The following is a 22,153-nucleotide window of genomic DNA, read 5'->3' as shown; positions in this document are numbered from 1 at the left end:
ATCAACGTGTCAAAACACTTCAAGGCTTCTTTTCTGGCTGCTGGCATAATTTAGGGGGGAAGAGCGTAAAAATGCCAAGAGACCAAAAATACACGTTCAAAGTCTGCCCCGGCGCTTCACGACGGCATGGAACGGTGGCAGTTTTTAAATGTCACAACGTTCATCAAGTGAATCACTGCTCGAGTCTTTTAGTTTTCAAAGCAGCAACAACATGAGGATCTTTAGAGAGAAGAGAGGAGGAGATGGAGGGACAAGGAAGGAAGAGAAGAGAGTAAGGAGAGGAGACTTCTGCTTGTTGTAGTCATAAAGGTTTATGTTTAAACGTTCAGTCTTTCATGAGAAGATTCCTCTTCCCCCTCTCCCCTCTTTCTTTGCTCTTTGAAGATCTTTAGTTGAATTTAATTGCCCAGATTTTTACTGGTGAACTTTGTGGGCGTGTTTCCAGGAAGTGTGCGAGTCCTGAGGGTGGTCAGAACCTTCGTGTAATCCATTTGTGGCTTCATGGCGCTCTCTGGTGCAGACTTTACTGGCCTTCTTTGATTTCATTACCCAGTACGGGGTGTAGGAAGTGTACAATGCATGATATCTTATCGAGTGAAGAGGGTGGACACTCAGATTCTTTGACTTCTGGATGTAAAAACAGAAAATTGAACCGTTTTCTGACTTTTTACAGACTAAAAATCACATGTTCAAAACCTTATGAACTGATAATGACATCATGTGTAACTTGCAGTGATTATAAACTGTTGGTCTCATGTATTCAGGCCCTCAAACACCACATTCAGCGTGTAATCTGACACTCACAGCAGCTCAGAAACCTCCCTCTCTCTCTCATTCTCTCTTTGTCTCCCTCTCTCTCTCTCTCTCTCTCTCTCTCTCTCTCTCTCTCTCTCTCTCTCTCTGTCTGACAGAAATGAGACTCAGACATATTTGAGACAATAATAAAAAGTCATCAGCATTAGCTCCCGGCGCTCCTGTGTGCCCCCTCTCCTGCTCTGTGTTGAACAACATTATGACAGGGTGCTGCTCGCTGCCCTGCCCCTCTCCCCACCGGCCCACTGTGACCACCGGCACAAAGCACCCATTGAGCCCCGTGGATAATAGCACCCTTCAGCCCCCGTGCTCTCTCCTCAGCCCACTCTGGCTCTGTGACCCTCCCCCAGACCGTCCCATACCAGCCGCAAACACACACACACACACACACGTTATACACATATAAAGAGGAGTCCCTCTCTGAGACTGGACCGGGACCCACGGAGAGGAGGGAGAGGAGGGGGAGAGAGATAAACAAACAGACATACAGACATAGTTAGGGGGCAGGAGGAGGGGGAGGAGGAGAGGGGAAAGATAATGCCCCCTGTGCCACACACACACACATTCACACACATTCACACACACATTCACACACACACACAAAAATGTAACAACAATGCAGCAGGAAGTAGCAGTGAAACGACGGGAAGTTCCAGCTCAGTTTAGCACAGAGGAGACAATCAGAGTGAAGCTGAATGATCTGAGTCAGACTGTTACAAGGTTAACTAACTACCAGCATGTTACACCAAGAAGAAAAGATTTTATATTATCAAACATAAACAATACATCTATCAATTATTATCACTTAAAAACACCTTAAACCAGGGGGGTCAAACATGAGGCCCGCAGACCAAAACCGGCCCGCCAGAGGTTCCAATCCGGCCGTGGAACGACTTCCCAAAGTGAAACATTCCAGAGAAGACATTAACTCCATTTTTAAATAAAAGTAACTACTATTTCAGATTTGTCCTCTGGGGGTCACAAACAATCAGCTTTTCTCTCAAAGTGAGGAAATAGATGACTTGCTGTTTGTATAATCCAGTTGAGATTCTTGCAGACTCTTTAGAGCAGGGGTGTCAAACATACGGCCCGCGGGCCAAATCCGGCCCGCCAGAGGTTCCAATCCGGCCCGCGGGATGACTTTGCAAAGTGAGAAGTCATTAACTGCAGTTTTTCAATAAAAGTACCTACTATTTCAAATTTGTCCTACAATCAAACAGCTGACAGAGGGCACCTGAACGGCACTAAGAAACCTTTTTATTTTTCATATTTGCAGTTTGCATAATCGGCAGAAATTCAGACTTTTTGGACCCCTGCATAAAAACACTGTCCAGCAAGCAAACTGTCCATGCTGGAGCTGAGGGGTCCAAATTAGTCAACTTTACCCTCTTCATTATTATAATCTCTCTGTTCTTTTACTGTAAACATCACACTCTGTGTGTCAGGTGAATGGGAAACCTGTGTGTTTGGTGTGTTCGCAGCAGGTTTCAGGGGTCAAAGAATATCATATTCTGACCCCACTATGAGATTCATCATGGCGAAAAATACAACAGCTGTTTTTGTAGAAAGATAGTTCATTAAATGTGAACATTTTCAGAATGTACTTTCTTGCACTAAAACAAAGGGAAAAATTCAGAGCTGTCCTTCTCTATAGGGTATTATGTTGTGATTTTACTGGTCCGGCCCACTTCAGATCAACCTGGGCTGTATGTGGCCCCTGAACTGAAATGAGTTTGACAGCCCTGCTTTAGAGCACTCTAAGATGATCCATTAACTACTAACACTAGCACTACACACCCCTGTATACAACACTGTCCAGCAAGCAAACTGTCCATGCAGGAGCTGAGGGGTCCAAAATAATCAACTTGACCTTCTCCATTATTATAATCTCTCTGTTCTTTTGCAGTAAACCTTACACTCTGTGTGTCAGGTGAATGGGTAACCTGTGTGTTTGGTGTGTTCACAGCAGGTTTCAGGCTTAAAGAATATAATATTTGTTCCCACTATGAGATTCATCATGACAAAAAATACATCAGCTGTTTTTGCAGAAAGATAGTACATATTCAGAATGTTCTTGTACTAAAACAAAGGGAAACATTTAGAGTTGTTGTTATTTATAGTATGTTGTGATTTTACTGGTCTGGCCCACTTCAGATCAACTTGGTCTGTATGTGGCCCCTGAACTGAAATGAGTTTGAGGCCCCTGCCTTAAACCTTATTACATGTCACCCACTGACGCTGAACTTAGCTGACCATAGTTTATTCAGCACAGCTGAGCACAGGATCACAGTCTGTGAGTAAAAAATGCCAGCTTGGTTTGCAGAGTGTGGCTAACATTAGCAGAGCTAGCACCACCCGCCTCTGGTCCCCCCTGCAGGTTAACGTCCACATGCCTGTGCAGGTATTTCTTTGCTTAAGTCACCCAGACTCAGTGGAGTGAGGAGCAGCAGGAGCTTAAAGCTTAAGGTTGGATGTTTGGGAATGTGAACTGTAACACAGAGCGGCTTCAGCTGGTGGGAGCGGTGTTAAATACAAACAGCTACAGGTTGAGACCTGCAGAGAGCCTGAGGACTTTACGTTCTGTTCCACACGACACGCTACAGTATGCAGAGAGGAGACGACACTCTTTCATCCCCTCACTTCCGCGGGGTCAAAGGTCAAAGTCTTGCACTGCAACACACTCTGATTTACCATCGCACCCTGAAAGAGTGAGCAGATTAGAGGCCGGCTGTCCATCACATGAACACAAGGAAGAGTTTTTTCAGCGTGCCTCTGGCTACCTGCTGCCATTCAGGGACATGAAGGTGTGGCGCTGCTGTGATCCTGAGACGAGCACGGACACGCACACACACACAGATCGCAGCTCAGGAACACACCGAGTGGACCCAGAGAGAGCAGCTGGAACAGTCCTGCTTCAGCATTTCACTCTCACACTTCCTCATCAGGCTGAATTTATTTCCTTTTAGACTCTCATAAAAACTGTGACGCTGATTTACCTCTGACTCCCTCTCATGTGATTTCTCGGGCAAAGTGGGTCACAGGAAATTTGGACTGACGTTTATTTTCCAACAAAGTTCAGACTACAGATTCAGCCTTATATCAGAAGCATGAGTTTAAATATTAAAGGGGAATCTAAGCCCTGTTAAGGCACATTTGGATCTTTGAATAATTAATAGACACAAAAAGTTTTGGAATTGCTCCTGAAGATTTTTCTTCAGCCAGCAGCCGAGAGACGAAACAAAGGACCACAAAGTCATCCTCAGGGAAACTGACTGACATCAAAAACATGTCCACCTAAAGCTTGAAGAGTCTGCTAACACCAACAGGAGTTAGATCTTTAAAAGGTAGAGAATCCCTGATTCATCCTTCTCCTTAGAGCCCAGAACAAGAACTGAAGTAACCTCTCAAAACACAGAGGTTCCTTGTTGACCACTAACTCAATCAGCACATTTTTTGCATCGTTTCTTTATTACACAAATGTTGCATGGGACCTGAGGCATAAGAGAGCAGAAACTCCCGTGCTCCCTGCAGGACAATCTCTGCAGAATCATCCTTAAAGTTTTGTTTCAGCTCGACTTCCTCTGGCTTCATCCACACTCTCCCAGCCGTCAGTCTGCACCCTAACATCCACTTGAAGGATCTTTTAAGTGAGAAGAGTTCTGCTTTTAAACGATCTGGAGGTAATCTAGTTGCTGAATTGACTAAATTAAAAGTGAACTGACCCTAATTCACGAAGAGAGTAAATGGACCAGACAAGGATGAGTGCCAGTGAAGCCTGTTAAAGCTGCCGCTCAGTGTTGGCTACACACACCAGATCAGAAGGTTCAGACGGAGGATTTCTGACCTGAGCCGAGGACACACATAACAAGCTGAAGGCTGTGTGGGACGCAGGAGAGCAAAGCTGGATCTGTGAGTGTTAAGAAGGTTTACATTTTGGGCATGAAGCTCTTATCCCTGGGTATCTATTACATAACCGCTGCAGTGAAGAACGTCCTCTCTCTTATCATCACTGCAGGAACATACCGTTTAAACCCCAACATGTGATCACCAGGATGTGCTCTTAAGCAGCTTTTGCTCTAAAATGCCTGGATGTTTGATAAAGCAGCTGTGAGTAAACATGAGGAGGTTAGTCGTGATGCACAAACATCTATCCCACATATTAGCGTCATTCTGCAGGGACACGTTTCCTGTTGCATCGGTTTTACAGGAAGAGGAGCAGAAGAGGGACTTGTTTCAGGAACACGATCAGAAGCCAACGCTGGCTTTGAGAAATCTGGGTCAGAGGGTCACTCGTACTGTGATGAGCTCATCCGCTGACAGAAAGCGCCGATTTGGTGCATGGAAATGTGAATCATTACCTGTGTGTCAGTTTGTATCAGCCAGCCTCAGAGCTGCTCAGCGTGCAAAGATCACGTCCTGAGTCTGCAGAGCAGTCTCATGTTTCTCACTGCTATGGTTCTGGTGAGGACACTGGGTGTGTGATGAGGGTCAGGTCCTCAGGGTGCAGGACTCTGTGTTGTTTGTGTCCTGCAGAAAGTGTGAGTGTGTGCGTGTGTGTGAGTCTGGAAGTGCTTTAGCGATGTGGCAGATATACAGCTGTGTGTCAGGTCTTACTGCTGCGTGAGAGTGAGGAAGAGAGGGAGCCTAATGGGGTCTAATGGGGTCAGCTGTTTGATCTCTCTTTTCAAACACACACACACACACACAGATACATAAACGCAATGGAGTCATCGACCTCGACAGTCGTTCAACTCTGATCTCTAACTGTGCCCACAGGGTCAAAGGTCAGGGTTCAGGCATTCATGTGAAGGAGGAGCACTCAGCAGCAGTTTGGCATCAACACAGACGTGGATACACACACGATGAACGCAGCCTTTAAACACCGGGAGTGTGAGGATGTAGGATCCTGTGGTGCACTGAACAAACTGTATCAAACATGGATGTAATCCAAGCGGCAACCTCCGGTCTCAAAATATGAAGCCCATGCGGAAGCGTATTAAACTGCAGTTCAACAAGTGTCCACTAGAGGCTGGCTGCAGAAACACAGGAAACCACATACACACACATTCAAAGAAGACGACTTTGCAGCATTAAAGCTAGGGTTGGTAGTCACGGAAAACTAGCATGAACTTGAATGTAGCATTTCCTCAGGACTCCGTCTAACATTTCATGTGAAAAAACCTGAACATTTATTAATGACATTTCCCATGTTGACAGGAAGTGCTTTTATTTTGAAGAACAAAAGTAACACACTCTTGATTGATGTTGATTAGACGTTATGGTGCAGAAGTCTGTGATTTACCTTCCTTCCTTTCTGTAGCAGATAAGAACAGTACACAGTTCAGCTTGAATGACTTCTGTTATTCAGTAAATATGAATATGTTTTAGTTTAAAGATAATTCAGAGCTCTAAAGAGAGTTCCTCTCAAACTGGAGCAATCTGCAGTTTGTCTTTAAGGGGCATTTATATTCTTTAGTTAATCAGATATCGTCATGGATCATTCAATGATTGTCGTGCAGTTTATCAATCATCTCAGAATCACTGCAGCTCTCATGTAAAGCCTTTAATAACACTTGAGATAAGAAGTTTGCAGTCTCAGAGCTGATCCAGACTCAGTGTTTGTCCTTCTAATTAGATTAAGCTTCTTGATACAAAGATTTAACAGCTTTCCCAGATTTTTATTCCACAGTAAACTCCTGAATCAGCCTACAAAAGCATGTTTTCACTGCACAGTTCAGCTGGATGAAGGTTTCCAATCAAGCTAAAGAACTTAGCCTTCAAACTCTGAGCTCTCTGAAGATAAGGATGAAGTCCTGGATCGTGTTTATGTTTAACAGGATGATTCAGGAAAAACACAGGAGTTACAGACTGATGCTCTCCCCCTCTTCACCTTTACTCCTCTCCTACACACACACTCACACACACACACACACACACACTCACACCACACCTTGGACAGGAATGTGCTCGAGAGACACACAAATGACATCTTAGCAGCGCCACACACACACACACCTCATATCAGCGTACAGCTCATTGAAACTGTGTTTATTTACAGCACACATACACAACAATTATACACACACCCTATCTCTCAATGCATTTCTGACTGGAGCTGTGTGTACATCCAAGAGACAACACACACACTTTAAAAACACACACACACACAGAGAGAGAGCAGGGTGTGGCTTCTACCTGTGAATGATTCGGGTTGAACACAATGTTATTGCTCAACTGCCGAACATTTCTCTACATGATGTCAGCCGAGTGTGTACGTGTGTGTGCATGCGTGTTTTTCTGTGCGATCACACACACACACACACCCTTCTCTCTCAGGGATGAGCTCACTCTCAAAGCGACTCTGCACACTGACAGGCTGCTGTTTCTGTGACAGCTCGTCGCTTTTCACATCAACACTCAGGCTTCACACACACACACACACACACACACACACACACACACACACAAACACACACACACTTAGACACACACGTTAAACAAACGCCTTCTCACGGTGCGTCAAATTATATTTAATTATATTAAAAAAACAAAGAAATACGCCAGAGTGAAGACAAAGACGCACTGTTGCACACACTCATGGCTACACATTGTATCTCATTCACATCTCAGAAGGTCCCTCACTCCAACACACACACACACACACACACACTACCTGAAACAGGCTGCAAGAACACACCCTCACCGTCTACCTAATCCAGATTAAACATTGAATTTCTCCCTGCTGCGTCCTGATTCTATCACGAAGCTGCTGAAAAGACTTCCTGTAAAACTTTGCAGGCTGATAATTGTCACGTTTTGAGTTAATTAGGCAGCAGTGAGTGTTTCAGCCGTCCTCCACACTCTGCTTCTTCTGCAGATCTGAATCTCTGAACGGAGCATCAACAACGATGCTGAAAAGAGGAGAGGCCGAACAGCAGGATCTTTGGGGAGCCTGGTAACACCACGTTTGGTTGCTGTGTTGGCAGAGCATCAGGTAATTTCATTCAGGTTTAACTGCATTATAACATCACAGTGTTAATTCAGCCTGTGGTCTGATTCTGAGTGAGCGGCGTGAAGAGGATAACACGGTGTCAGGGAGTAAATGAGTAAATGAGCAGAAAGCAGCAGATGGACGCTCGCTGCACTGAGGAGAGGTTCGTTCTGCTGCTGCTAGTTAAAGCAGTTTATATGAGGACCTGCTGGCAGGAGGTTAAACCTCAAGGAACTTGGACAGAGCTGTACTAGACTGGACTGGGCTGTACCAGACTAAACTGCGCCAAACCAATGCTGGCCTGGCCCCGTGAATAAAGCTCAGCTACTAGTCTGGCCTGGCCTGACACAAGGCCTCCTATTCTTAGAGGCAGGCCAATTAAAAAAGGGCTGTGGCGTGCGACAGAGCAGCTCTGCTAACTACTGTCACAGTGTTCAGCTTCAAACGCTGCAGAGCACAGGTCAGGCTTTATTCTTCAACATACAGAGCAGACAGGCTCGGTATGTTTCCCATGTTCACACATACAAACAGGCACAGAGTCATTATGTAACACATTCACAGGGGCCGCTTTAACCTCTCAGCATCTGAAGTTCTCCATGTTGGAGCCTCCTGCAGCAGCTCTCCATAAAATCACAAGTCTGGGTGTAAAGTCTACGATCATCAACGAGGGATGGGCAATGATTTTTGAATATTGGTTCACTTTGTAAAGTGCTGTTATAGCGAGCCTGAACAAAAGGCCTCGCTGAATGACACAACTTTGTCTGAGTGTTGATGTCTTTGTGGACAGTTTGTTGAGCTTACAGTGTGTGTTCTTGTGATTGTCTGTCTGTGGAAATACAGAAAGGTGCTGTGGAAAAGAATTTCCCTAAGGGGACAATACAGTCTAAAGTCTGAGGTCTAAAGTCTAAAAATCAAAGAGTTACTTTGAATTTTTTCTCATTTTAAAAGTACAATTTGTCATCATTCTTACCGGTGTCTGGTTGTAATTCAGTATTCCCACCAGACGGTGGCTACAGAGCATCTTAAAGCTGTTTGCTGACCACATTAAGTAACAGAAGAATCAATCAATCAATCAATCTTTATTTGTATAGCGCCAAATCACAACAAACGTTATCTCAAGACGCTTTTACAAACATAGGAGGTCTAGACCACTCTATGTCAAATTATGAACAGAGACCCAACACCAAGACAGGATCAGACTCAGTCTGACACCACCTTAATCCATCATGAGCATTGCACATCGCAGTATTTAGCTAGTTACAGTGGCGAGGAAAAACTTCCTTTAACAGGCAGAAACCTCCAGCAGGACCAGACTCATGTTAGACACACATCTGCTGAGACCGAGTTGGGTCTGGAAAGACAGATAGAGGGGAGTAAGAGAGAGAAGTGATAGTGATGAGACGAGTAGAAGAATGCTAACTCAGGGCTCTCAAGTTTTGAACTCAGTTCAGCATGAGATTTTGACGGGGGGGGAGGGGGGAGGGGTGCAGACAGACCTGCGAATCTCGGTCGGCGTTCGGTCAGTCGGCATTGCGCATTTGTTTGACCCGGATACAGCAATGCTTTTTTTTGATTGGCTGTTGGGTAGCTATATTCCTGTCTTTCTTTTAGATTAGCTGGTGCGTGGCAAGCTCCTTCTGAAGGACAAGCGGCCCAACTTGGAAATATTGCGTTAAAACGAATATAAACGTTCTAAGAAGTACTAATGGCAAATACACAAACACAAAAAGTGCAATGATATAAATGCTGCAGAGGCTTTAGTGTGATCCTGTATGGATGTAATATAAAAATGTATGTATGTCTGAGAAATATGATGCCTAAATCTCAACTATTGAATGTGTATTTGACAAAGTTTTTAGTGTGCGTGAGAAAAATACAAAGTGTGGCGTGTGAACAGGTTAAAATGTGTGTGTCTTACGCCCAATGCTTGAGACTTGAGAGCCGTGCTAACTGCATTAAATAGCAAAAGAAGAAGAAAACTTGAGAGACAGTCGCTGCGATTTTGAAAGAAATGTATTTATTGGAGATAAATGTGTCATCTCGTTTTAGAGGGGGTTACAAATGTTCTCCGTTTCTGAATCTCACACTACTACACACATATTTCCAGAGACTGAGCATGGCTGTAACATGTAAACACACACGCCATGTCACAGAAACACCAACGTAAAGATCAAGACAGGCACTGTCAGTGCCCACTACTATCAGCAGCACCTCGTCCTGCTGCTGGTTAATGTGACCGCCTAACAAACAGACTGTTAATGCACTAATGTTCATATGATATTGTTTTTTTACAGCTACATTGGTTTCTTATTATTTATTGTATCATTGGTATTGTTGTGTTATTGGTACGCCTCAGGGACATGGTTTCTTATCTTGACAGTGGGCATGTTATTGTGTGTTGGTATGTTGAATGAATGTATTGTTTGTGAGCAGCACTGCACTTAGTCCAAGACAAATTTCCCCCCGGGGACAATAAAGTTTATCTTATCTTATCTAATGGGACAGATGTGTGTGTGTGTGTGTGTGTGTGTGTGTGTGCGTGTGTGGGGGTGATTATTTGAATAATGGTCGAATAGATGCCAATGATTATTGAATAGTATTTTGGCTTGAAATGCTCATCCCTAGAATCAACCAGACTCTGAAACCAGAGAGTCTGATACTGAAGTTGCATCACTGTTTGCACCACAAAGTCCATCAGCTGTTCATCAGGCGTAAAGCTAACAGGACTGTAAGTGTCTCTCTCTCTCTGTCGTCTCGTGTGTACAATAATCTCCTAACACGTCTCTGCACATTACAGAGTAAGCTAACCGTTTATTGTGATTAAAGTTTGTTATCTTAGCGGAGAGGTCATAGTAAACTAAACATGGCCTTCTGATTGGATGATCTCTCTGAGCCAGCATCTACAGTTAGTGCACAATAACAGCAGAGACATGGGGAGTCATCTGAACCTGTTTATTTGTTTGTTTGTCCACATTAAAACTTAAGTTTCTGATGGAGATTACGTCTGCTAAAGGTTAGCGATATGATTGAAGTTGCAGCTGATGCCTTCATTGTGTTTATGCAACTAGAAACTCTTGTAATGAGATTTGCATGAAAGCTCTGACATGTTTGACTCTGACGTTTCAAATGAAGCTGCATATGAACGTCTAAATCGCTGCTGCAACCCATTGCTCTACAATCTTAAGTCCATGCTTGAGTCAAACACAGAACTACACCCTCCTGAAGGACTGAGAATCCTGCACGCCGTGTTAAAATAAACATCATGACAGTTCTTTTTTACAACTATGCTCAAAAATAAACCGAGAGCCACAACGAGAAAACAAACACTCCAAAGACAGAATAGCTCCACTGCAGCTTCCTCCGCACTCTGCTTCAGTGCAGCCCTCTTCAACGCTGCTGTAACAGGATCTGAAGCCTGCTACTGTAGAGCTGCTGCAGCGCTCTGAAGTCACAGAGCAGGAACACGACACCGACTCTCAGGGGCCACACCGAGACCTGGGAGGGTTCACGGTGCAGCGCTGTGTGAAGGCCTGAGAAGGAAGAACCAGTCTGGAGCTGAACGAGTGAACAGCTGTATGAACGTCTTGGGAAAGGGTTGATGTCCGAACACAGTTTGCAAACATCTCTGACTCAGAAATGATGAATGATAAAGATTAACTGGAATGTGGAGCTGAGGCCAAAAAAGCAGAGGATGCAGGGAGGAAGAGAAATCAGACAACACGTCAACACGACGTCCAAGTGGTCACCAGAGGAAAGACAAGCAGAGAGGAGGACTGAGAATGGATCAGGAAGAGGAGGAGGAGGAGGAGAAAGAAGAAGCAGAGGTTGTTCTGCTCTCATTATCCTCTCAAGTCTGGACAGGTGATCATTAACACACACACTCACACACTCTCTCACACACGAGGGAGCCTCCCTCTCGCTGCATGTGCTGACAGGTAGTCAGTAAAGCAGAGCTCTAATGTGGGGACAATCTTTCAGCGCGGTGCACACACACACCTCCCAGTGGAGGCTGACAAACATGTAATTGGCGTGTGATGCCGGCCGGCCTGATGCCCCTCACATATAACATTATGTGAGTCAACAGCTTAACACACTGATTCCAATGAGCTGCAGCGACCGACCGAACACGGCCAGACGCTCGGCTCTCCGGGGGGGAGCCTCCGTACAGCAGCCAACAGAAACAAAGGAAAGGGAGGATTAAGGAGAGGAGGGCAAGAGGGGAGGGGAGAGGAAATGCAAAAGGGGGGGGAGGAAGAGAGGAAGCCAGGAGATGAAGAGGAGAGGAAGGAGGAGGAGAAAGAGTGGGAAAGTGATGAATGTGGGAAAGAGGAGGAAGACGCAGAGAAAACAAATACTGTAAGAAGAGTTGATGAAGAACGGTAGTGAGAAGAGAAGTGTGAAATGAAAGGAGGAGTCTGAGGAAAACACAAGGAGCTCAGAGACGTTTCTGTGGCGATGAGACGGTACTGCTAACAGGTTTCTGGACCTCACTCCCTGAAGTGTTCAGACTGAGAGAGAGATTACACATGAAGTTAATCTGAGGAATCATTAGGAGGAAAGATTTCACACCAGGTGAACTTATTATTTTTGACTTTGCATGTTTCTGTCCTTCAGTGTTTGGATTCTCTCGACGTCTGGAGATCGCAGCAGAAAAGAGTCAGATCTCCACTCAGAGGATGAACCATTCCTAAACACTCGTACGTCTCATCATGCGAAAGAAGGCCAGAGAACGTTAAAGGTTTCCTTTTTCCAAACCTGCATCATGATGAAGTATTCTAGTATCTGACTCATTCATGCAACTTCATCACAGCAGCATCTGTTCACCTTTGGTCCATGCTGCTGTGAGTAAACATGCAGCTACCAAGCGGCAACCTCCGGTCTAAAAATATGAGTCCAATGTGGAAGTGTTAAAAACTGCAGTTCATCGAGTGTCCACTAGAGGCTGGTTCCGGAAGTACCAGAAACCACATACACACCAATTCAAAGAAGATGATCTTTACAGCAGAAATAAACATGTTTACAGCCTGGTTCAAAAAACAAGTGTAGTCTGGATCGCTCATTTCTTCATCGGCACACACAATTTTTTTGTAATGCAGCAATTTCAAAGATATTGAGATCACGAGTCTTCCAATGAGAGGAACAGCTGCCTGCGAGAACACTGTAGCTGTTGGCTAGGAGGCTCAAACTCTGCCTCTTTATGTCACAATCATCGACAGCAGCAATATGGCTGCCGCCGACGATTGGCCTCAAAACAGCGCTTCAGAAACAGACGGGTGACTTCAAGAATACTACGTGCATTATTTATGAAAACGGCGACTTCTTCCTGAGTCATTAAACCATGCACCAAAGAATACAGACATTAGATTGAGATTTATATCTAATCCACTATTATTTATTTATTAGTTTATTTGACAGGGGCCATGCAAAACAAAAACTGTCAAGCCAGAGTTAGCTAGAAGCTCATTTTCATAACGTGAAGTTTCAAGTTGCTTCTGACTTCTACTTTCCCTCTGGTACTAGAGGGTAACGAGGGATGACAGAGGGACTAATGAAGGAGAAGAAGTCAGAAAGCTGAGGGTGTTTGTGGGCTAACACGACGAGTAATCCTGATGAGACATGAAACAAAGAGAACTTATGTTCAGTCCTCTCGTAACGATCAACAACCTTTAAATTCCTAAATGAATCCAGAGAGACAAGGGAGGAGAGACAGGAGAGACAGGAGAGACATGACCATCACATTTCTGCATCCCCCCTCAGGGGAGAAAACTATCCCTCCTCATGGTTTACATCCAATTAAAAACTCTTCACAACTCTCAAACTAACCAGCAGCTGCTCGCTGGCCTCTGGTGATCTGCTGCAGCTTTATGAGAGGTGGAGAGAAAGGAGGGAGGAGAGGAAATAAGGGAGGGAAGAGGAGAGGAGTGGGAGGTAAAATGTGAGAGGAGGGGAGGGGAGGGGAGGGGGTAAAGTGTCAAGCAGAGTGGTTATTTGTTCATTTATTTATGCCTCTTCCTGTCTTTGTTGCTCAAAGAGTCCGGCCAGGGGTCGGATTGCACCGCGCTGACGGAAACCTGTGCGTGTGTGTGTGCGTGTTAGTGTGCGTGCGTGTGTGTTAGTGTGCGTGCGTGTGTGTGTGTGCGTGTGTGTGTGTGCAGCCTATTTTTGGATCATCAGGGACTTCTTACACAAGAAAAAAACATGACAGACTTTCTAAACACACATGAAGTTAAAGTCTAAGTTATAAGAGGGTTATCAAACACCCTCCCATGGCTGAGTTCTGGTCTCTAACTCCTGACTCTGACTCTGACTCTGACTCTGACTCTGACTCTGACTCTGACTCTGACTCTGACTCTGACCGCTGCTCTTTGCCAAATGATTGTTGGCCCCTTCCTCTCGGGGCCTCTCACCCTCTGACTCCACAGATCTCCAGCACCACACGAGGCTGTGTTATCCTGCTGTGTGTCAATAAAATCTGCTGCTGACTTTGGGCACATTGCTACACAGTTGCATAACGTTGTGTTGACACTGTTCACCACAAAACCCCTGAGCTCATTTCTTAATCTGCACCAATTACAGTCTGCTGTGTGACAGTTCCAAACACCTTAAAGTGCCCCAAACTTGCTCTCTGTCTTCTCTTCTTAAAATCCAGCTCCTCTTTGGGTCTCCCTTTTCATTGATTTGTTCATTAGCTGCCCTGAACTCTTGCACCGCTCAGTCTCCATTATGTACTTCACACAGACAAGACTCTGGGATTAGGAAATCACCTGCAGATTAAAAAATATTAATCCTCTCAAGTATGTGTGATCGCTGTAGATCTTTAAGAGCCGTTAAAGGAAATCCCTGCTCCTTAAGAGGTGATCGGTGTGACGGGGTGTGAAGCAACAAGATGGAGAAGTCAGCAAGGTTATTCTAACATTAGCAAACCATGCATGCTCAAACTGTGTGTACATTTCTCTCTGTCTCTATCCGAGCTGAAACCCTGAGGATGATCAACATGTCGTTTTAAGACGATGAAGAGGAGCAGCGGGGACGAGCTGCAGAGGGAACATGATCCTCTGTTTGTTGTGATAAATGACTCTTCGTCACTGACTTCAATGCTTCAGTGACAGCTTTGTGCAGGAGGAAGAGGGGAGATTTAATGAGACCCTGTGACTCTTCCTGGATTAAACCAAGGAGGGAGGAGGGAGTCTTGGTCTTTGATCTTAGACCCAGAACAGGGTCTCCTCCTCAGAAAGGGAGGGGGGGAAGAGGAGGACAGGAAAAGAAGAGTGAAGGTAAACACTGGCAGTGAAGAAGAGCACATAGAAAGAGGGTTTATGAACTAAATGCAAACAAAAGCACCTCTGTGATCAGAGAAACAGCTCTGATTTACATGCTGTCATGTGTCAGAACTTTCCAGATGTGTTTGATTCCTCGCTCTGCATAACGTATCTATTGTTCGCCGCGTGGCAGAGGGCAAATCAAAAAGGGTTTTGTTGTCTCGACCGTGCGGTCTTGCAGGAAAGACTCCGCCCCTCTTCAGCTGGCACAACAAACCACAAACATCTCTGTTCAGATTTATCGTCTGACGAGAAGCGACAGGATGACATGATGAAAGTACAGAGAGGAGGATGAGGAGAGATAATAAAGAGTGTCACCCGTCCTGAACATGACAGAGATGTCAGGAATGTCTGCTATGCTCTTCCTCCCTCTGACTCCCTCTCTGGCTCATTGTCACTCTCTCCTCCTCTCACCTTCTTCATCGCCTCCCTCTTCTTCACACCATCAGTTGTCTCATCTCTGCTCTGTCTTTTCCACACTGGTGCTTCTCGAGTTCACACGATCGAGAGTTTAACTTCTCCTTCCTCATAAAACCTGTGTTCATATCTGAAGAAGTGTTTTTGAAGACACTTGAGTAAAGGACACTGAAGAGGCTCCTTCCAGTAGAAAAATAAACTCAGTCCACTGAAACATCAGAGAGAAGAGTCTCTGGTTTGTGACGAGATTTGAAAAGTTTAACATTGTGCAGTAAAGATGGATGTCAGCTTTACTTCAACACGTCTAAACTGCATCAAAAGTTCAACTCCAGCTGATCACCTTCGTTGCATCTCATGCCCACGTCCCTCTCTTTTCCCCGTCTGTCAAATAAAATGAATGACTCTCAAAGTATTCTTTAAAATGAAGCCGACTCATCGATCCAGATTCAGCCAACTTTACCATCCCAACAACTTTCACCCTGAACACTTCTCACTGCTGGGTCAAAGTTTAAAACCTTCCTCAAACTTCAGAGAATCTTTCAGACTAAAGAATCCAATCCACTTTATTTTAGGGATGGTGAAATATTTGTTCACTTTGTAAAAATCGAAGTTACTTTGAATATTTTCTCATTTTAAAAGTACAAATTTTCATCCTTTATACGGTGCCTGGTTGTAATATGGTGTTCCCACCAGACGGTGGCTATAGAGCGTCTTAAAGGTGACATATCGTGCAAAATGGACTTTTTAATGGTTCTCTACCTGAAATATGTGTCTCTGTCTACAAACCCCCCGAGAATGAAAAGAATCCATTCTGCCCCTGTTCTGATTTCTCCACCTTTCTGTAAATGTGTGTGAAACCAGCTGTTTCAGTTTTCAGTGTTTTTCATACGTCACAACGCCATCCGGTCTGTAACAGGAAGTCAGAGCTCGGAGCTTGTTCAGCCCATAGACTGTATAAAATACAACTCAACCCCTCCTCCGTTTTTCATTCCCTGCACACATGTGTGCTAACAAGGAGCTTAGGAGGGAGGCATGCTAGTTGTAGGCTGTCTTAATAAACACAAAGGTCGCTTTGACTCCCCACGTCTGCAGATTTGAAGATCTAGTGGATGATTTTTATTTATCATGGATAAGTGCTAGCGCTAGTTAGCATAGCCACATAGCTACATGTTGGTAGCTGTGTACCAAGACACACATCGACATGCTGACAAATAAAACAACAAGAAACACTAAATCTGTGACCAATGGTTCAGAAAGGTCCTGCTGCAGGCGCCTCTCCATCAGGATCAGATTCTGGATCAGATTCAGAGGGTTGAAGTAACGCGGGTCTGTGAGCAGCCGTGTATATTCAGCCAACATGTAAACATTAGATCAACATGCTGGAGAGCCGAGGCCACACCCACTTCCTGAGGGGGCGTGGTCAGAGAGAAAACAGCCTGTTCTGAGGAGGACTGAAGAAGAGGGTTTTTCAGGCAGACCAAAATCTGATTTCAAAGTGTTTTTTTGAGCATAAACTTTAAAGACATGTTTTGGGGACCTCTTAGACCAATATATGTTGATGAAAAAAGCGTGATATGTCACCTTTAAATCTGTTTTCTAACTGCATTAAGTAACAGAAGAAGAAGAATCCTAACTGCATTAAATAGCAAAAGAAGAAGAAAACATTTGCGACAGTCGCAGCTATTTTCTCCATTCCTGGATCTCACACTAACACACACGTATCTCCAGAGACCGAGCATGGCTGTAAAATGTAAACACACACGCCACACCGCGTCACAGACACAGGACAGGATTTGATTGGTTTCATCATTTGGTTCCTGATGGCCGGGATTAGATTAAATTAGATAGCAGCTTTTTGTCGCTCTTTTTTTAGAACACATTATGTATTGATTACCATCGGGACATAAAGATCATTTTAACCTGTATAACAAAAAGTGGATCTAAATCTGACGACCAACCCCAGCTTTAAAAGTCGAGCAGCAGCATTTTGGACCAACTGTAGACGTGACAGGGAGGCCGTGTTAACGCCAACATAAAGTGCGTTACAGTCGTCCAGATGAGTTGAAATAAAAGCATGTATAACTTTCTCTAAATCATTAAAAGGTAAAATGTCTGATGTACTCATCAGTTGACCTGATTTGGGGGGAGGGGTTTTAAAGGAAGAAATCACCTGGTGGACAAACTGTGAATAGCTTTCATCTTCAAAGAAGAAAGGAAGCGTCTGCAGAGTGGAAGTATAACACCGTCTCTCAAGGTGATAAGATATGTTCCTGGAACATTTCTAAGAGGACACAAAGAATGACTAAAAATAACCACCTGTATCATCTATCAGCTCCATTCTTATTCCAAACATCAGTGGATGATCTGATCCTGGTTTCCAAATCGCTGCTTCCCTGAATATCTTCTCTGAAGGATTCTTATTACAAGTTATGAGATCACAAAAACACAATCTCTGAGTTTGAATCATGGGACAGAAACCCGACAGGAAACACCGAGTTCAAGTTTTCCTGCACTGAGGATTTAAAAACATTGGGAGTCTATGATTGGTGGAAAGCTTACAGGCTGTCATGGTTTCTTTTTTTAATGTGTGAGACTGATGATGGTGTTTGGGAGTTTCAAACAGGAACTAGGACTCAAAATAAGCTGATATCAAAGTTGATCATATCTCTAACGATCTGATAACCAGCTAGATGTGGGCGGGGACTCTTTTTATAACAGTTAGATCCTTGATAAGTCTCATGTGAATCAGCTATTGTCCTGAGCTGAGGTTCAGCAGTTTGAGTAGCTTCAGTGAAGTCATTTCCTCCTGTCTTATAAAAATCAGAGGTTGTGATGTGCCGGCTCACACACCCCGCAGGACAAAGTCTGCAGCTTTAAGGAAACAGTGAGATCAGCTCCAAGCAGCAGCAGCGGTGTCAGCGGGAACATTTCAGTAAAGGGGGGGGTCAGCATGTGTTCCCCTCACTTTGTGTTCGTCTGTTTCTCTCATATCACCTCAGCCAATCGGCAGCCAGCTTCTCCACTTCCTGTCTTTAGAGGCAGAGCACAGGAAGCAGCGTGGGCGGAGGATGTCCATGTTCATTCTCCAGGAATGCGCCCGCTACCCGAATCCAACCGAACGAGCCGTGAAAGATTAACCACTGAGCAAACTTTGTGGAGTGGATCCGAAGCTTTACGGCCTCCTGTGACACACCATGATGACGTGGGGCCCGGGGTGGAGAGTGCACAGGAAGTCAGTAAAAAGACAGCGCTGTGATGATTCAAAAACACATGCTGAGTCATGCAGAGAGTTGAATGAGGTCAGCTGAGAGGAAGGTGTTTCTAACCGCAGGTGAGAGGTGGCTGAGCTGCGTTGAGCTGCAGCTCACAGGGCTGATTACTCTGTCATGATTTCACACCTGATATCTGTTCTCTTTAGTTAGAGCCACGCAGGAAAGGTCAACTTTACTCACTAAGTGTTAAAGTGGGCTGCATTAACTCACAATAAGGACAGACTGACTCACTGAGGTTCCACAGACAGATAGAGTCTGTTCTCATGATGCTGGGAGGTATCAGAGAGGAGCTTGTTACAGTTCCTCCTCTTACTGAACTCACTCCTCACTGCAGGAAGCCACACCTGAGACACCAAACGGCCCCCAGATCACGCAACCAAGAAGGAGTGCAGGTGTTGCAATGACTGACTTCATTTTACAATCCAGAGTCTGAACTGTTACAACAAGATGAAACGGGATGACTCAACCAGGCCGTCGTTTCACAGACGACACACCAACGTCTGATTAGTCAAGAGGATCACACACACACACACACACACACACACACACACACACACACACACACACACACACACACACATTCAACTGAAAGACACATCACCATACTTGTGACTGAGACTGAAACATCTAAAATGAGTATTCAGTCTGCACTCAGATCTCCTGACCTAACCCTGTCAACCTCCTGAACAACACCCTAAAACAGCCCTGGCCAAATAAGCCTGATGTTACGCTCTGGTTCTTATCCGGGCTCTGTGCCAGCTTTCACTTTGTAATCCAGAGATGGATCCATTAGACCGCCTTGATGGCCCAGACTAAAACCTGAGGAAGCTAGGGTCAGGGATAACACCTGAACACTGACACATAATCAGCACAACAGAGGACCGGAGAGGAGGAAGAGGAGGGGAGAAGATCAAGGAGATGCTGGCTAAGGTCAAATATATATGTTTTAAATCAGGCAGCAGCTTTTGGTTGCTATGTTTGATTTCATTGGCTGCCAGTCACACTTGTCCTTTTCTTTTGTGCATTACAGACAATCAATCTTACATGTCTGAATCCCTGGGATAGAATATTTAGGTAGTTTAGCTCAGGGGTTCCCAAACTTTTCAGCCCACGACCCTAAAAATATAGATCCCAAAGCCTCCTGACCCCTCACTGTCCCTCAAAGTGATTTAATGTGTCTTCATTTAGCTGGTCTGCAGAAAATGACCCTACCTATATGAGCATGTGTCTGTGTTTCCTGTGCCTTTATGAATGAACCTGCTGCTACTGATGCTTTAGATAATTAACTGTTCACTAACCCTAAACTTAGGAATCATCTGGAGACAAAGAGAGGCAGAAAACTCATTACATTTTCTACTTTCAAGGTTTTATTTCAAGTTTAGCTACTATTTTTGTTGATATCTTTTACTATAATGAGTAAAATTTACTAATTTTAGATCATTTATAAAGAAAAAAACATTCTGGAAGACATCGCATGACCTCCACACTTTGGGAACCCCTGGGTTAGCTGATGTCAGATTTTTCCCAGATCACTCACAAAGCAGGCCTTCATGGTCGCTTCACACTTATCTCACAAAACATCCAACAATTCAACAAACTTAAGAAACAATGAAAGTTTCATTCATTTCAAACTGTTTGTTTTGTTGTATGTTGTTAAGTTAAAGCAGTTACAGGAAGTTGCAACCAAGCGGTAAGGATTGGTGCACAATACCTCAAATTTGTCACCATTCAAAAGTGGGAACTGTTCCTTTAAAGCCCTGCCTGAACGCCTGACTACTGATCTGCTAGTTATTGAGAAGTTAGATGGACCAGGTCAAAAGCAGTAACGTGGCGATGTCTGGAGATCATTACAAAGATGTTAAAGAGGTTACATTTTCACCAGGCAGAGAGTTGTGAAACATAAGGGCTGTGACTCTTTAACACAAACGTCTCTTCAACATTCACAGAGTTAACATTTCCCTTGCTGCGACGTTGCCGTTCTTCATCCCTCATATTTCCAGCTGTTCTGTCAGAGCCAACAGTAGCCTTACACCGTGTTCCTATCTTTCATCGGCTGACCTCCCACCACTGAACCAGAGCTCTCCAATCACTGAACGAGCTGAGGTCATTATTATCACTACAAACACATACACACACACACACACTGCTGCTGCGTATGTGTGTGTTTGCATTTTTAACAGTCCTAATCAGGAGCTTGGCAGGCCCTGATAGCGGTTGGCAGAGCTAAGCGTCAGCTGTTTGTGCCGGCCTTTTATTAAAACCGCTGGCTGAATCTTTCCAGAGCTGCGCGACAGTTCTGTGGTTCTGTTGTTGATCAGTGGAGGCAGGAGGAAACCCACTCACTCCACCAAACCTGTGTGTTTTTAACAAAGCTGTGTGTGTGTGTGTGTGATGCCAAACTGACTGATGGTCGCTCTGGTTGTAGTATTCACATCATTTCAGGATTACAGACACGTTCTGCATGTTCACAAATCTCTACTCTGTAACTTCATGATGGAGTGTTTGCAGGAACATCCTGATGCACGGTCGTGTGAGGGGCGTTTGCACGTGCAAAAACAAAGGGATGAGGTTTGTGCAGCCTGGTATAAAGTAGTGAGTAACACTGACTGAAGCAACAGAAGCTCACTATTATGATGACAGTCGTGAATGATGATAAGAGGAACCATGAATCAGAATAAGAGCATGTGCTGACCGACGAAACAACAACACTGCTCATCAGCACCATCACATACAAAGAGGCTGACACACACACAAACACACACACACACACACAAACACACACACACACACACACACTGCTCCCATTCAGCCGTCTGACCAACACAGATATGAACTGATCTTGTCTCACACTATAACTGTGTCGGTGACATGTCTCCTAAGAACCAAGTGGCACTGCAAACCTGAGTGTAGCTAACAGCTAGCTTGAGTCTGAACTCCCCATCACACTCAGGTCCAATCCACCAGAAGTACACATGCAGGTCAGACTCTTATTGCTTGTTTACTCAAATCAACCTTTTATACTCCTGCAATAAATCCAGACTCATACTCTGCATGCGGCTGTGGATTGTTAATTTTTATTGATTAGTCCATTATCGAGCCTCCTTAAAGATCCTAATAAACTTTGCTGTTGATACTTTGGGTGGAAAGATGAGATGATAGACTAAGTCACTGTTTCAGAACAGAAAGAAAAATGTCTCATTCAATAAACAGGGTGGATGTGTCAGGAACCCTTTCAAAATAAAATATGACTAAGAGAATTACCAAATGCTTTTATTACCATCGCTAACTAGTCATTTACTGACCGTACTCTGAACACATCGTACCTCAAAGTTACCAGCGTT

General features: G+C 44.5%; 1 protein-coding gene across 4 annotated transcripts in view; it reads right to left on the bottom strand.

Annotated features, from left to right (window-relative positions):
- actn4 (actinin, alpha 4) overlaps window positions 1-22,153 on the bottom strand; it is a 73,929-nt gene that overhangs the window by 27,772 nt on the left and 24,004 nt on the right. The gene's annotated exons all lie outside the window — the stretch shown is intronic.

The sequence above is a fragment of the Notolabrus celidotus genome, chromosome 14 (genome assembly GCF_009762535.1).
Source record: "Notolabrus celidotus isolate fNotCel1 chromosome 14, fNotCel1.pri, whole genome shotgun sequence".
Taxonomy (NCBI): Eukaryota; Metazoa; Chordata; class Actinopteri; order Labriformes; family Labridae; genus Notolabrus; species Notolabrus celidotus.
The sequence above is the reverse complement of the archived record's forward strand: the minus strand, read 5'-3'. Positions and strand labels throughout refer to the sequence as shown.